This window comes from Pipra filicauda, unplaced genomic scaffold (genome assembly GCF_003945595.2).
Source record: "Pipra filicauda isolate LSUMZ 115617 unplaced genomic scaffold, ASM394559v2 scaffold196_size3971931_pilon, whole genome shotgun sequence".
Taxonomy (NCBI): Eukaryota; Metazoa; Chordata; class Aves; order Passeriformes; family Pipridae; genus Pipra; species Pipra filicauda.
The window spans coordinates 1356455-1373402 of record NW_024104305.1 but is presented as its reverse complement, the minus strand read 5'-3'; the positions used below and the strand labels follow the sequence as shown (position 1 = coordinate 1373402).

The 16948-nt window shown below is 37.8% G+C and overlaps 1 long non-coding RNA gene across 1 annotated transcript; it reads left to right on the top strand.

Moving 5' to 3' along the window:
• The first annotated feature begins 4710 nt into the window (after positions 1 to 4710).
• On the top strand, positions 4711 to 16450 carry LOC113994433. Its single transcript, XR_003543073.2, has 3 exons — positions 4711 to 4883; positions 5320 to 5431; positions 15733 to 16450. It is a non-coding gene; the product is annotated as an uncharacterized LOC113994433 (long non-coding RNA).
• Positions 16451 to 16948: the final 498 nt, after the last annotated feature.

Below are 16948 nucleotides of genomic sequence, written 5' to 3'. Positions count from 1 at the left end.
CACACTCAATATTTTGTGCTGTTACATTGGGGAAATACCTTTCTAAAAAAACCCATCCTGTGATGTTCTGTAGAATGAGTGAAAGGACAAATGCAATGTACTATTATGTTATGTTGGCGTTGGAAAAAACTGCTGTCTTAACTGATGTGTGTTCTGTGAGGAGGATGATAGTAAAAGAGTCCAAAGTGTACCAGTTCTCCACAGTTTAGGTAATCTGGCAGGCATAGTAGGAATATGAATGGATTTCATGGGAGTTTCTGCACACCTTTTTAAATGGGATGTGGCATATTTATAAGAGGCCAATTCACACTACTAAGTGGGCTTCATATGATTACACTAGAACAAATTAATGTATTTAAAAGAAGTGAGCTTTTCCTGTGACATCTGAATAGATAATCTATTCGTTACGTTGTGATGTTTAAATACTGTGACATCAAAAAATATGAAATATGCTAAATTTAATCTGCATCTGGACATGGGTAACTACAAAACAAGGCTCTGGAAACACTGGAGAAAGTAATGAAGAAACACATGGGAAAAGCAGCTGTCATTCAAAATGTCTGGTCTCAGTAATGACTGAGTAAATATGTTGTGACAGGGGCAAGAATTGTAAAGTATATAAGGTGGAGGCAATAATCCACAGCCACAGCATGATGCATAGTTATTTATTATTGACCAAAAATAGCTTCAAACAAAGCAATTATTTAATAATTTTATCTCTTAATCGATGAAAGCTGTTCTTCTCAAGCCTACTATCCTTAATGTTTTTTTTCCACCAAGTGGCAGCTCTGACTTCTTGTAGAACATTCTTACCATAAAGTCTTTTAAAAAATTGATCCGCATTTTGAAAATGATTGTAATATCTCCAGTTCACCTTTTCCCTTCTAGTTTCTTCAGTTATTCCAGAGATAAATTTTTCATGACAGCTTCTATTTCTTGAGTTCTGTTTTCTGTTTTTACATGATAATTGAGTCAGGTAGCTATGATGCTGTTTCTGTAGAAGACCCATTTGGGGTTATCTATCTCTCTCTCTGTGTAGTTTATATATTTATGCTTTTCATTGTTGTTGTTGTTGAGTGTCTTAAGTTGGGCTAATCTATATCTAGTGGAAGGGTATACATTATATAAGGAAATTCAGGCATTTTCAGGTATATGTATAAACTTCGCTTATAGTTTTCTGCTTGTTTTAACTTGTTTACACATTGTACTCCTTTAACCCAAGAGATTCTCTAGATTTGCTTAAACATGAAACAGTTTTGAAGTCATAACAAACAAGAAAATTTTTTACAGATCTGTCATGGGTTTAACCTGTGAGTGGGTTTTGGTAGCGGAGGGGGCTATAGGGTGGCTTCTGTTAGAAGCTACTGGAAGCTTTCACTGTCCTATGAAAAGCCAATGGCAGTCAGTTCCAGGAGGGATTTCCTGATGCTGGCCAAGGCCAAGCCAATGAGATGCGCTTCTGTGATAACATATTTAAGAACAGGGGAAGAGAAGGTTATTGCACAGAAGAAATTCCAGTCCGGGACAACAAGCAGTCACCAAGGTCAGTGAAGCCAGGGGGAGGAAAATCCACTGTAAAATCCACAGTGCTTTTCCAACATATCCATGAAAGAAAAATGCATGGCAACACACCTCACCAGAATCAAATCTATATCTCAGATTCACCTCTTACTGGAGACTCCATGAGGAATGTACATGGCTTGAGGGGCTTGTGATAAATTATAGATGGACAGAGCAGAGTAATAGCAGCAGATATTACATTGAGAAACTTTTTGTTCACAATGTCAAGAAGCTGGTAGCAGGGTGTTGTCTTGTGTTTGTTTGGAGGGGACTGTTTTGAATAACCATGAGCTTGCAACAAATTTTCTGTAATGCACAACCCTCTTCACTTTTCCATCAGATGTAGTTATCAGATAGAAGTATGAAAAGGTGTGGTGTTCTGTATATAAAGTGTGTAGCTACATAGAGAGTCACTATGAACTGATTTATACTGATTACAGGACTGATTAACTTCAATGGAGACTGTATCAAACTTTTATGGCTTAAAGAAAGGGAAGCAACTTCTATGTTTGCTAAAAAGTTTCTTAGAATATCTTTTGAGTTACACATTTGTAAGTGTAAAAAGTTTCATGCTACTAGGGAAGTAAGAGCAAGCTCAACTTTCAGACCTCCTGATGAACTAAACACTTAATGAAAGATGAGCGTCCTCTTGATTTCTCAAATAGGATATATTCTGAAAGTCACTCCAGTTATTCTAAAACCTTCCAAAAACAGTCAATAGAAATGTTCAAATAATTCTTTACATATCACAAACTTGATGAGCCAGCACAGCGTAAAAAAAATCGAAGATACTAATTGCAAAATTCTTTTCTTCAAGTTTTCTAGAGCAAAAGAGATAGGGGAGGTAGGATGTTATATTATATATTAACACAAAATTAATAGATGTATTGACATTAGGAAGATAAGGAAAAACTACAGAATTAATGTAGGATACTCACTTCAATTTTATTTTTTTTTGGTACATAGTTTATCTGTAATTTGTATCTGTAAAGACTTTACTGTTGGCTTGTAGCTTGTCGGTCTATCTGCTTGCTTGGTACACATTTTTCTCAGAAATGGAAATTTATCCAAAGCTTTTTAGAACTGTCTGAAGTTATAGTCTTAGAAAAAAAATGTGCATCAAGCTACCATGGTCAAATTATCAAATTAAGTGCTCTAGTGATTCTTCAGGCATACTGGGTTCTCCCTCTATGTAGGTAGCAAAAATTATAACAGAATCATTCCAAATTTGCTCTGGAATATTATTTTTCAGTAGTAAAATGTTGCGTCTGTTTTCCAATTGGTTATTCTATGAGTGGTAGAAAAATTGAAGACCAAAACTTGACAAAAACTACTGAAAATATGTGTTGTAAGTGGCAGGCAGACACTTTTCTGATCCTAAATACAGAATCACAGAATATGCTGAGTTGAAGGGATCCACAAAGTTGAGTGGATCCAACCCTTAGCTTAGATTGAGTCCAACCCTTAGCTCTGCACCGTGGAGGACCATCCTCAAGAATCACACCATGTGCCTGAGAGCATTGCCCACTGATCAGCACAGAGAAGAGATCAGTGCCTGCCCCTCCTCTTACCATCACAAGGAAGTTGTAGACTACAATGAGGTCTCTCCTTAGTCTCCTCTTCTCCAGGCTGAACAGACCAAGTGACCTCAGCAGCTCTTCATACGGCTTCCCCTCAAGGCCCTTCACCATCTTTGGACACCCTCTAAGAGCTTTGCGATGCCCAAAACTGCACACAATATTCAAGGTAAGGCCACACCAGTGCAGAGTAGAATGAGACAATCATTTCCCTCGACTGACTGGCAATGCTTTGCCTGATGCTCCCTGGGAACTGGTTGGCCCTCCTGGCTGCCAGGGCACTGCTGACTCATATTCAACTTACCATCAACCAGGACTCCCAGGTACTGCTTTCCAGCTTTCCATGGTACTGCTTTCCAGCATCTCATTCCACAGTCTGTATGGACATCCAGGGTGCAGAATCATCACCCCAGGTGCAGAATCTGGCACTTCCCCTTGTTGAACTTCATATGGTTGGTGATTGCCGAGTCCTCTAATTTGTCGAGGTCTCTCTGCAGGGCCTCCCTGCCTTTGAGGGAGTCAACAGCTCCTCCAAGTTTTGTGTCATCTGCAAACTTGCTTAGTATCCCTTCCAGTCCTATGTCCAAGTCACTTATGATGTTGAAGAGCACAAGGCCTAAGATGGAGCCCTGTGGAACCCCTCTTGTGACACATCACCAGTCTGATGCTACCCAACTCACTATTACCCTCTGTGCTCAACCCATGAGCCAATTGCTCACCCACCGCATGATGTGTTTATCCAGCTGTGCTGGACAGTTTGTGCAGAAGGATCCTGTGAGAGACAGTATCTAAAGCTTTACTGAAATCCAAAAAGTTTACATCAGCGGGCTTCCCTTGATCTAGGGTTAGGCTTCCCTAACCCATAACTACATGGGTTACCTTGTCATAGAAGGAAACCAGGCTTGATGAGCAGGACTTTCCTCTCAAGAAGCCATGCTGGCTGTGACCAATGACTGCATTGTCCTCCAGCTGTTTTTCAGTACCTCCCAGAATAATCTTCTCCATAACTAACCAGGCACTAAAGGGAGACTGATAGGCTTGCAGTTTCTGGGTCCTCTTTCTTACTCTTCTTGAAAACTGGGACAAGGTTTGCCAGCTTCCAGTCATCTGGGACCTCTCTGGATTCCCAAGACCACTTAAAATTAAATCAAGAGAGAGGTTTTGTGATGACATCAGCCAGCTCTTTGAGGATTCTAGGATTAATCCCATCAGGCCCCATAGATCTGTAGGAATCCAGCTGGAGCAGCAGATCCCACACAATTCAGGTCATCTGGGAGTTAATCATTCTCGTAGTCCTGGTCCTCCAGCTTAGGGCACTGAGACCCTCTTGGTTCATCATCCATGTTAAAGAAAGAGGCAAAGAAGGCATACCTCTGCCTTGTCTCTGGCCCTGTTTGTGTGGTGACCATATTCATCCAATAATAGACTGATGATATTTCTATCCTGCCTATTGCCATTAATATGTTTGAAAATGCTCTTTTTATTTTCCCCCAAATTTCTGTCCAGCTTCAACTCCAGCTGAGCTTTGGCCACATGAATTTTCTCCCTACAGTGGCAAGCAGCTTCTATATATTCTTCCCATGTCACTTGACCTTGCTTCCACCTTCCTTTTTTGCTTTATTTCCAGGAGAAAATTCCTGTTCAGCCAGGTCAGCCTTCTGTCTTGCCTTCTCGTCTTAAGACATTTGGGAATTTCCAAATGGGATGCTGCAGTCCACTTCTGCTTTCTTTTTACCTGTTAGAGAGGTATCACAATATTTTGAGAAAAGTCTCATGTGAAAAATCTTCTATAATTTCATAATATTCCCAACTGCACATAAAATTCACCTTGAAATAACTGAGAGGTTCAAAATTTAAGCCACAGGTCTGGCCCTTACCATTGTGCAGCTACCCAGCAAAGCTGCTCAGTGGCAGTGTGTTAAGAGTCCTTTACTTTGACAAGGCCAGAGAAAAGGCATTTTGCATGAAAGAGAGAACAGAGAAAGGACATCTGAAAAAACTATCCTGTGGAGTTTTTGGAAAGGACCAATTTGATAATCTGGCCCAACTACTGCTAATGTTTGTTCATAACAGTGAAATATTTTATGTATATTTGCTACTTTTGCATCATAATTTCCTATGGCCCCTGTAGTAAAAGCTTGTAAGAAATCCTCAGCATGATGTCTGTCTGATCATTTTCCAGGTCATCCTCTAGTGATTTTCAGCAGGGCCCAGCTCGCCTCTCAGATGAAGTTTGGAGACTGAAGGGAAATTAGGTGCATCTGAATATGGATCAGCATGCTCTTCCATTTGTGGTAAGTTACCAATCATGAAGGCTGACAAATCAGTATGTTTTATACTGTCTGCAATGAGCTTATGGAATTATTAGAACAGTGAGTTAAACATGATTTTCAAACTGACTTCAGTATGTTTCCACTCTAAACATAAAAGAAAATAGACTTATATTCTCTTAAGCATGTGGAAGAGATACATCCATATGCTCAGTGTACCTGAAAAAACCATGCTGCCACAGCTATTAAAAGAAAAATAGGAAGAAGATGTCATGTGCACATTTCACTTGTATAGTTACTGCCAAAACATATTTCTCTGTTTTTAGTTAAGAGTCTAATTTAGTTGTGTAGTATAATCTTCTCTTCAAAATTAAAGCTTCCGCTTTATAAAGTGATTTTCGGACTGCAATCTGAAGCACTGACTGGAAAACCCAATAAAAGTAATAGAAATATTTTGGCAATTATGCACCATATTTTTTTTTTTTTTTTTAAATTGCCATTTACCAAGTAAGATCATGACAAGATGTTAACAGAATTAATTAAAGACATATGGTAGCCCTGTCATATTTAACACACTCATTTGTCATCACATTCTGCTATCATTTAAACCATTATATCATGCTTGTAAAGTTAGTACAGATTGTCTATAAATATATATATTTCTCTACTAATGATATTTTTTCAAGTCTCTGAGCCAGCCAGAACACATTGCTATTATAATACTTTTTTAGTTCCTAGGAGTTGCATGTTCTGATACTGATAAAGAAGTCAGCATCATTTTTGGAAGTTTATAGTGTATTTAATTTATGTTCCACCAAGACAACCAAAGGTTTAGAAGTAGAAATATTTGTTATACTTGTATGTTGTGACAAAAAATTGTAACACTGAGTTTATCAATTGATTGTTAAAGTTATCCATATTAGCCCCTTAAAATTAGCCAGAGACAGCTGTGTTTCTTAATACATAGTCCTTTTTTCCACCAGTGGAAAAACAAGTCTAAAAATGCTATTTACATGAACAGAAAGGTAAATTTAATCCTATTTATGGACATATTGACCAAAAATATTGACTAAAAAGTTGGGCCAGGGAAGATATAGATTGGATATCAGGAAAAATTTCTTCACAGAAAAGATAGTCAAGCATTGGAATGGGCTGCCCAGGGAAGTGATTGAGTCATCATCTCTGGAAGTATTTAAAAGATGTGTAAATGTGTCACTTATGGCCATGGCTTAGTGGTGGGCTTGGCAGTGGCAGTTAACAGCTGATTTGAGGTCTTGTCTTAGAGGTTTTTTCCAACATAAATGACTCTATGATTCTATACAGTGTAATTGATTCAACACTGAAAGTCAAGAATGGCAATAAAATTGCCTTTGTGTTTCTCAGTGTAAGGAACGTGGAAGTAATTTTAGTCTCATTATGGTAAAAATTCAGTGTAAAAAAATCCTATTAAATTTTCAGATATAAAAGATTTAAAACTTTAACAACCTGAACAATAGTTCAGGTCAATTACTCTCTCACTGTGTTTATCAATTGGTATGACTTAGATGTGAATGCTTGCCAACTCTTACATTTCTGCCAACATAGTAAAGACAAGAATTAGAAAGAACACTCTGTGTCTCATCAAATGGGGGTGACCATGCTCTCCTAGACCACAGGATTCAGTCTGTAGGTGTCAGGCTGAGTCACATGTTTACCCAATGCCAAACTCAGTTTGAAGCACCACTGACACATGAATAAAATCAGCCACCATGTGTAGGTAAACAAAATATGAAGAAGTACACTTAGTTTCTTGTTCTGTACTCACTGAACAAGGTCTTTTAATGCCGAATGTACTTTTTATTTTTTTTTTTTGTCCACAGTTTAAGAAACATGTAACTTCTTCCACTAAGTTTATTGCTGTTATCCAAACTTCCTCTGTGAATTCTATACTGGAATTCTCCCCTAAACCCCTACCACTCATTGCATATTATTCTAAGCAACTGCCCAGCTAATTGTACATATTTAATACAGGCATATATGTAGACATGTTTATATACATATGTATATAGCTGTATCTATAAATTTCGAAACAAATGTATGACTCATTTCTGGTCTTCTCCCTTTATTTCTTCTTTATCTGTTTTGCCACCAGGAAGCTTTTCTGTTTCATTACTGTTCTCAGAGACAAATCTACAGCCATTAGATATGAAAAAGCAGAGTTACAGATTTCTTCTGTCAGTTCTGCCCCCTGGGCTATATTTGCCAGAAAACTGGACAGCAGCACAGATATCTGAGACATCAGTGCAGCCATGGACAGCCACATGAGGGAGTCTGACCAGTATCATTCTGTGTATTTCAGCATAAATCATACATCCTTTATTCAACAACATCAAAATAATGTAGAACACATTCTACCTTCTTGCCCCGAAAACTCAATTTAGCATCTATTGTTTAAAACATAAGTAATAATCTGAACAGAAGCCAGGATATTGTATTAATATCTTTTTAGGGTTTTTCTCCAAGTTTTTTGAAAAACAGAACAGGGAAAGGAAGCATGATCATTATCTTTCCCAACCCCTCCTTCCACCTTCAAGAGAGTGAAGAAAAAGCACCTATCATCTCTTTTCCTAGCTGACCTAATGTCTTGAAGAACATACCTCATGTATCTTTCTTTCTCCAAGATAATTAAATGAACTGATGATCATCATAAGCATGATAAGATATTTGCATGTAAGCGGTCTGAATCCTGCAAACACTGTGATTTTCACTGTTTCCATCCTCAGGCTTCCACTCTGCTTGGGGACTAAAGTGTCTCAGCATCATAGATATGTGTGTAGAAAAGTAATTTTAACAAGTTTCTTTAGTAATCGAGACCTCTGCAATTCCCACAGTAATTGGGATCTCCAGGATGGTAATGCATTTACAGATAGAAAATAAGTAGGGCATAACCAGAAAAGGCTGTGAAAATTTATACAGTGCAATAAAATGAAAGCTTGTGCATACATCTCCTCCCCTCAACTCTGCTTGCTTTGAAGTTGTCAAAAGAATTTATGACTCCTTCCTCTGATCCTGTCATTCCTTCCCTTTGAATTCCCTTTACAATGCCATGTACCATCTTTTCTCCTTGCTGTTTAATCTCAGTCCTCCTGATATTCACTAAGTTGCTAGCTAACAACATTGCTCTTACATGCCTAATAGATACATTTATTGTTCCTCCCATGCTGTCTTTTGTAGCTGGGGGACCATCTTGATCATAAAATATAAAGCCACTTGCTTTGTTCCCACAAAACTGTTTCAAAATTCCCCTTAATTACAATGCATCCAATAAGCATCTAATGAGTAGACAGGTGGTGAACAAAAACATTTACTTTTATGTATTTAATAAAAAAACAAGGAAATTTATCTAAGGGGAAAGAGAAACACTTGATATAGTGAAAAAGCTCCATGTGCTTCCATGTGAAAATCTTATATTTTGTTAATCCATTTCTTCCCAATTCATAGAATGTAATTAAGATTACTTTGTTTATTGGTTCTTTCAAAGAGAAAGAACCCAGCAGTAAATCCTCAGCTTTAAATAGCATAATTTGTCATGCATAGTTTTGCAGAAAGTACTATTCGCTTACATGCCTTGTGTATATCTAACCCAGCATACCCTGACCAGCACCGGTTGTGTGATGACACATCTTTCTTCAGTTTCTGATAATGTAAAAGCGGTCTGTGGAGTCACTGCTGGGAATCATTGGCTGCTTGATGACTACCTACATTATAAAACAGATTTTCTTCTGACCTGTTTGTGAAGTCAAACAGGCTGCTTTCTGACTGGGGAAGAAGAAAGGGCATCCTTCTTTTCCTGATTTGCCCATTTGCTTTTTTTTTTTTTCTTTCTACCACAGGCAGACTACTTGTGTTTTTTTTTTCTTGAAAAAGCCAACTAGTGAGGGACACAGAAAAAATATACTAAGTGAATATTTTTAACCACACAGGTTTATATTTGATCCACTGTGATGAGGTCTGTCTGCTCTCTAGGAGGTTGTTCTCTTCTACTGTTAAAATTTACAGTCACGTACTAAAGCACAAAAAAGACAAACACTTCAGACAAAACCAAATGCAAAGTCTATTATTTCTAAGTCTTTAATATTTGTAAGTTTTCACTTGTAATCCCAGATTTTTTAACAGAAAAGAAATATTTGAGAATACTATCCTTAATAAGAATAGATTAGTGATATTTCATTGATATATAAGTTATTTATGAAAGAAAAAATACTTAGAGATTAATCCAATCACGTAATACAGTCCAATACAATCATGTAATACAATTCGATGATTGTAAATGATAAATACAGTCTGCTGCTGATAAGTATATGGAACAGCAAACCATTTTGATGGTTTTGCTAAAAGGATTTTCACTCTAAAACTGTAACATTTTCATTTAAAATTGTTATATTTTTCTTTCAAAAAGACAACTGAAGAGTAGATACGTCATAATAAGTTTTCTTTCTAATTTTACATGGAGAAAAACCTGTCAGGTTCTATTGTAAAATTAATGGTTCAATGGCATTTTTTCTGCTTTTTTGTTAGATCAGGCACACCACAGGTTTAATGAGGGCACCCCAAAGAGGAGTGCGGTGGCTGGTAGGTACCACATAGAAGGCAGTCAATAAGGAAGATCTATACTGAAAACAGGCATAGGATCTTAGTTATTGCTGAGTGTCATCTTGGCATGTTCTTGGGCAGATCAGGATATTAGGTAGCTATTCCTTATTTGAAATGTCAAGCCAGCATCTTACTGCTCCAAAAGTCAGGTAACTGACCTGCTGTATCCTCTCATTATTAGGAATCTTAAAGAGGATTTATCTGTTCTAGTCATTCTCCTTGACGGCAGAAGCTATTTCTTTGTTAAAAGTGGACATATGAGTAATAAGAAGGGTTTCCTGAGGTTTATGTAGTCATTGTCTACATGTAGAGACAGTGAATTGCACTTTGTGTTAGCTGGCTGGGGAAAATGGTGGGAAGTCACCAGGAATGAGATGTAGACTGAAATCCACAGGTAGGGTAAACCAAACCCAAGGACTTGATCCTTTGGTATTCCACATTAACTTCTCCTATGATGCCACAGGATGCATTCAAAACCTGTGGCACATATGGTCAGGGAATTTAGGTGCAATGGTGCTGAAGGAGGTTCCCTTAACTGGACACTGGATGTGATACCTCTGCGTCCTGGTGCCTTTCCACATGCAACGGCTTCCACAGGGGCTTCAGGCAAGGTCCTCATAGAGTGACTTAGCTCTTGGATAAGGATCACAGAATTTTGCAACAATAACTGTGGGCAAATAGTTTGCACTTATTTAGGTAAAAGGGTTGTTTATTTCTACAGACCATATCAAAACATAGATTTTTTTTTTTCTGTTTGCATAGTATTTTTCATGTATGTATTAATCATAGCCATTATACAGTATTCATGAAGTTATTCCAGGAAGTGAGAGCAAGTTTTTCTAATATTCCTCACTTACATACAGGAAATACTCAAAATCACATCTCTTCATTTTTGAAGTAAAATGATCTTTGTACTGAATCTTTTTTATTGCCCCAATAGGATAATTTCAGTCCAAAAAAGCCTCATTTTCTGCTACAGTAGTCAAATTGCAGTCATATTCTGGATTTTCCCATGGGAGCATATTTTCTCATGTAGGAACAGAACTAAACTGATGAATGCTTTCTAAAACAACAGTGGGAACCTCAGCTGAGCTCAGGACTGAAGGACTGACCCCATAGGCTCACATGAACAGACTTTGAAGGTCAGGTGGCTCTAGACTTGCAGAAGAAAGCATCAGCCCTGCTGAATGTATGTGGTGTGAAGTTGTCTGATTTTGGGGTAGCAGATGATGAATCAATGTCTTCATCTCTGCAGACATTTCCAAGCCTGGCTGTGGGGCTAACAGGGAAGCAAGGAACCTGAACAAGCACCTCACAACAGCCTCACCAGAACTGAAGACTGTCGTTACATCATCTTTTTGCCAAAAAGAAAAGAATAAGATACTTATCTCAAAAATAGTCTGTGAGTCAATATGCTTCAGCTCAGTAGCCCTGAGAAAAAAAATTTCTGGAGACACGAGTCTGTTTCACTATTGTGCACTACTCTGTCAGAGAAAAACATATTTCAGAAAACAACAGTGACTATCCCTCCCCATACAAAACATTCATAGAGTTCTCTACTTAAAAGTAGAGAACAAAGCAGAATAAGAGTTAATTATAAATATCTTGAAGTACATACATTGTCATTTGAAAATGCAATCTCTTTTTGGTATTCATTCCACTAACAACATATAAAATATTAACAGTATGAGCAGTTTCCAATTGCTTCCTGCCTTTAAAATAACGTTTTTAATTTCTGAGTAAGAGGAAGAAAACAAGTGCAAGCGAAGTCAAAGTTGAACCTTTTTTTTCCTAAAAAAAGGTCAAGTAAGCCATAGCAGTTTCCTAATATGATTATTCTGACATTTTCTGACTCATAATCTACTGAGTGTTCATTCACCTCTTGCAACTTGAAAGAGTCCTTGAGATCTGTAACTTCATCTGCATGCCAGTCTGCCAATTCTACACTCTTTAAAGTGGAATTTTCATTTATGCCAAGAGCTGAGCTGCATGGGGAGTAAAAGTCAGGAAAAATCAGAACTTTAAAGGATATGAAAGAAGAGAATTGCCTTTGATTTGGCACTAAAAATTAGGACTTGAGCTTTGTATGATTTGTGATGCGTGATAGGGGTATGGGCCATGGGGTTCAGGCCACAAAGTAAAAGTAAGTTTTTTATTCCTGAGAAAATTATGTAATAGAAAAGGAAAATACATATTGGGATTGCTTTCAGTTTTCTGAGGAGGTCCATCCTGAAAGAGCAGCAGTTGGAACTAAAGGGCTTGGAGCAGAGAGAGCCACAAACCAGCAAGAGGTTTGGAACCAGCAAGGGGTTCCTGCAGACCTCCTACAGCCTGGGTGTGAGGAGAAGTTCTGCAAAACCGAAAAAGTATGAGGAAGGCTTTATTTGTTCTTGTCCTCTCCCTTTCAGTTTAGCCTTGGAAACATCTGCTTTCCTCACATAGCCTAACTTAGCTGAAAAATTGTGAGAGACACACTGGATTATTATATTAATTATTGGTTCAGACAAACTCAAGTGTGTGTTTGAGGGGGAAGGGACAAGTTGAATTTCATGAAGGTGAAATGGTGCCCTGCTCCATACCCCAGCCCCTTGAAACCTCCTTGGCCAGCCCTGGAGCAGCTGTCACTCTGGGGTGATAGCTTTAATTCTCTCTTTTTCTCTCTCTTTCTCTCTCTTTCTCTACTACTTCTTCTTCTCCTAATCTCCTTTCTTGGTATTTCGGTAACTTAAAGCTGGATGGGTTAAGTTGTACGGGTTAGCATGTGCTAAGTCAATGCTTTGTGAAATGCTTTATTTTGGTTGAATGTTGCTCTTTAAACTTTTGCCAAGTTGCCTTATTTTCTAAAGTTTGCCAGTAAAAGTGTGTTATTTGACCTCCTGAGAAACGCGCAGGGTTTTCTCCCATGAGGTCTCTTAAGGTATAAAAGAACCGACGGCCTTTTTCATACATTCAGCAGTCGGATTTTTGGTGTCTTGTATAAAGTAAAACCCCTTTGATGGGCCCATAGCTAGAACCTGGGGTCTTGCTAAAATTGAATGGTGCCACATAGAGTTCAGATTGCTTATAGGCAAATTGTAAACTTGGGTTTATCATTCTAAAAACAGCCTGATTAATAAAATTATATTACTGTTACAAATCCTATTTCCAGAACCTGAGCTGCATTAAAAATCAGAGGACATGACTTGGGATTGCTATCAATGGAATAAACTGAAATACTTCAATAGAGGCTACTTGCAGACTGAAATTTACAATATCATTCTGTTTTTCTAGTCTTCAGAAATGTCAGTAATGACTTTGAAGTTACTGATATTCAACTGAATATCAGTATACTGAATATTCAGAATATCAATATACTGAAATTCAACTCATCCCCCTCCCCCATTAAAAGCTTATCTTAGCCTTTAAAAGGGTGTCTTTAACTTGTTTCCATCCTCACAGGTTGCCAAAGCCTACTTTTTGTCACTGACATATACAGAAAGGTCAATCAGTGTTTGTAATGAAGGTGTACATTTATCAAAGTAGACTATTTACACCTCCTTTGCAGTAGGAAGGTAAACACAGTTTCCAGAAGTACAAATATTATCACCCCTAGCCTCAAACCATCAAAAGTCTAGATTGTAAAATATTTGTTTCTCCTGTGATTGTCATCTAGCAGTTATAAAAAAAATTGACATTGGCATCCACTTATATTCAAACAGTATCTGGAACAAAAGGCAAGTTTCTCAAACATTACTGATCTTATAGGAGCCTTGCACAGAGTTAAATAAATGAATATTTCAGAACTATATTTCATTTCAATAACCTTCTAAAATGGCTTTCTTTACCATATCTAAACTACTGACTCAATTTTCCTATTCAGCAGTAATAAATGAAAAATTTCATATAAAGTTTTACAGATTGAAACACCTGCATGCACACAGTGACCATGTGACTGAGAAATCAATTGTTCCTACCACTTAGTACAGAGGAGTATTTAATAGAAACAACTTTTTGTTACTGTTTGTGTTACTTTGCACATATAAGTGGAAGAATTAATTACAAATATCATAAACACAATCTTAAAATAGCTTATATTGAGGGATGGGTTATGTACACATCCCTGGATGTGTATTAAAAAATACGTGGACAATAGTTAGGACAATAGTTAGTGGGGGATTTGATAGTGTTAGGTTAATGGTTGGACTCGAAGATCCTAGAGGTCTTGTCCAACCTGAACCTTTTTGTACATATTCTGTATACATAATCATATGAAAATACACATACAAATCACAGTCTTGCACATATGATATATGACTTGAATATTTTATGGAGCTCTCCCCAATTGTGTGTCTGTCTGCTGTAACTCAGTTTTGGACTCCTCCCTTTTCCTATACCCTCTGATCCACCACTGATTTACATCTAACTCAAATGAGCCTCACAAAAAACATGCTTGAAGAGTGAAACCAGAGAGGTTTTCTCTTTTCATTTTCCACATGCAATTTTTTAACATCTGGTGTATGTGGAAAGAAATATATGGTCTGTAACCTCAGTGCCTAGAAAGCTTAGAATTAAATAAAGCGTGATTTTAGACCAGAGCATAATCTTTCACTTGCATTTTGTTGGCAAAAAATGCCACAAAATAATGTAGAACATTCAGGCTCACTGAAGCATTTTGTCAATTTACAATATCTAGCTAAACAACTGTGACGAAACCAAAAAAACCTCTAGCAGACTCAAGTGTACAGTTCATTTCCTTAATTTAAGATTTTTGCTTAATTTAAATTTTACTTCAGTTCTAAAAATTTAACAGATGAAAGCAAACATCAGAAATGATGTGAAACATTTGATTTTGGATTTCTTGAAAAATTTGGTGAACAGACTCTTCTCTCTGTGTCTTTTTGTCAGATTTTTTTGATCTTAGTTTGTTTAGCTTCTAATTATGTAGATGACAAAAAACATTCCCTTGAGAAAAATACCTAGTTGAATGAGCATGGTATTATCTATAAAAATCTGTCGGCTGTACGTGATGGGATACAAAAGGAGACAGTACTGGAATAAATGCAATATTTTCTTGCACTGTGTCACGTGAACTCTACCATATCAGCATCCTAAAGAAGAAAAGCAAAAAGAGACCAGCGGTGCTGTAACACGTATTGACTGAATGAAGAGAGTAAACTGCACTCTTTTGTCAAGTTCACATGGAGAAGCTGGAAGACAGAGCTGGCTTGTACACCTGGGCCAGTACAATGCACATACACGAGTTACAAGGTGTGAAGGTGGCCAGGCTCCTTATTCGTGGTTTTTTGTATATCACAAAGTTTTTTGAAATCAGGGAACAGGCAAATAACCTTGGCTGGTGCTGTCATATCCCAATGACCTAGATCCTTTCTATTTTCTTTGATATTTGCATCTCACTGAGATGTTTTTTCCTTCCCAGAGTAAGGAAAGCAAATCAGTAAGTATTGGTTAAGCAATTGATAATTTTGCTTATACTGTTTGTAATAAGACAGAATCAAAGCTTCAATTCTGGCATGGTATAAGGAAGCAATTCACTCAGAGTGCTCAAAGGATGGATGCTGTTGCTATGTCTTCACACTTCTCTGGTTGTCAAAGTCCTTGTTTTCTGATTGACCTCACTGAACTACTATTTCCTGTTTTAATTAAGGCAGTTTTAAATAGCCCTCTGTTGACCAGATATTTTTTTTTTTTCACAGAATATTCTGAGTTGGAAGGAGCCCACAAGGATCATCAGGTCCAGCTCTCAAGTGAATGGCCTGCACAGGGATCAAACCCATGACCTTGGCTTTTGTAGCACCATGCTCTAACCAATTAAGGAGAAGTTGACCCTCACTAGATGCAAGTTCACAGAAGACAGAGAAAAAAATCTTAAATCTTCATTTTCAAAAATTGTGTTTTGAGAAGCAGGAATGTTGGGAAAAAATCTGGAAGGAGAATTGAGGATGGGGAAAAGGCAGAGAAGATAAAAAACACATCAGCTTTGGCACTGGCAAGGAATGGGGACTCAGGGATGCTCATTGACAGGCAGCTGGATATGTATCAGCAGTGTGCTCAGGTGGCCAAAAAAAACAGTGGCAGCTTGGTCTATATCAAGAATACTGTGGCCAGCAGGACCAAGGAAGTGATTTTCCTGCTGTACTCGACACTGGTGAGGCGACACCTTGAGTACTATTTTCAGTTTTGGGCCCCTCATTTCAAAAAGGATATTGAGGTGATGGAGCTTGTCCAGAGAATGGACAATGCTGGTTAAGGGTCCAGAAAACATGTCCTACGAGGAACAACAACTGGGGAAACTGTGGTTGTTAATCTGGAGAAAAGGAGACTAAGTTGGGACTTCATTGTTCACTACGACTACCTGATAGGAGGTTGTAGTGAGGTGAAGGTTGGTCTCTTCTTCCAAGTCTCAAGTGAAAAGATGAGAGGAAATGGCATTAAATTGCACCAGGGGAGGTTCAAATTAGATATTAGGAAAACTTTTTTCACTGAAAGAGTGTTTTTTCACTGGAATAAATTGCCAGGGAGGTAGTGGAGCCACTGTCTCTGGAAGTGTTCAAAAGGCATTCGGATGTGGCACTTGGGGTTATGGTTTAGGGGTGACTATGGTGGTGCTAGGCTGAAGGTTCAACCAGGTGATGTTGGCAGTCTCTTCAAACCTTCTGTAATTTAGGTTATTCTACATCTTTGTAGACTCTATACTTCAGTGTCTATATTTCCCTGTTCAGAGAACTGGCTGTTTCAGTTTTGTGTAGTGTCCCCATGCCTGGCGATAGTTTCTTGTCCACTAAATATTTGGAATGAGAAACAAATATTTGATAATAAAAAGAGAAATCACAGGAGAAAAGAAGTACTTCTCTAGAATCTAGTAATGGATTAAGAAATCGGTCTACCATAGCTCGGGAATAATAGCTTACC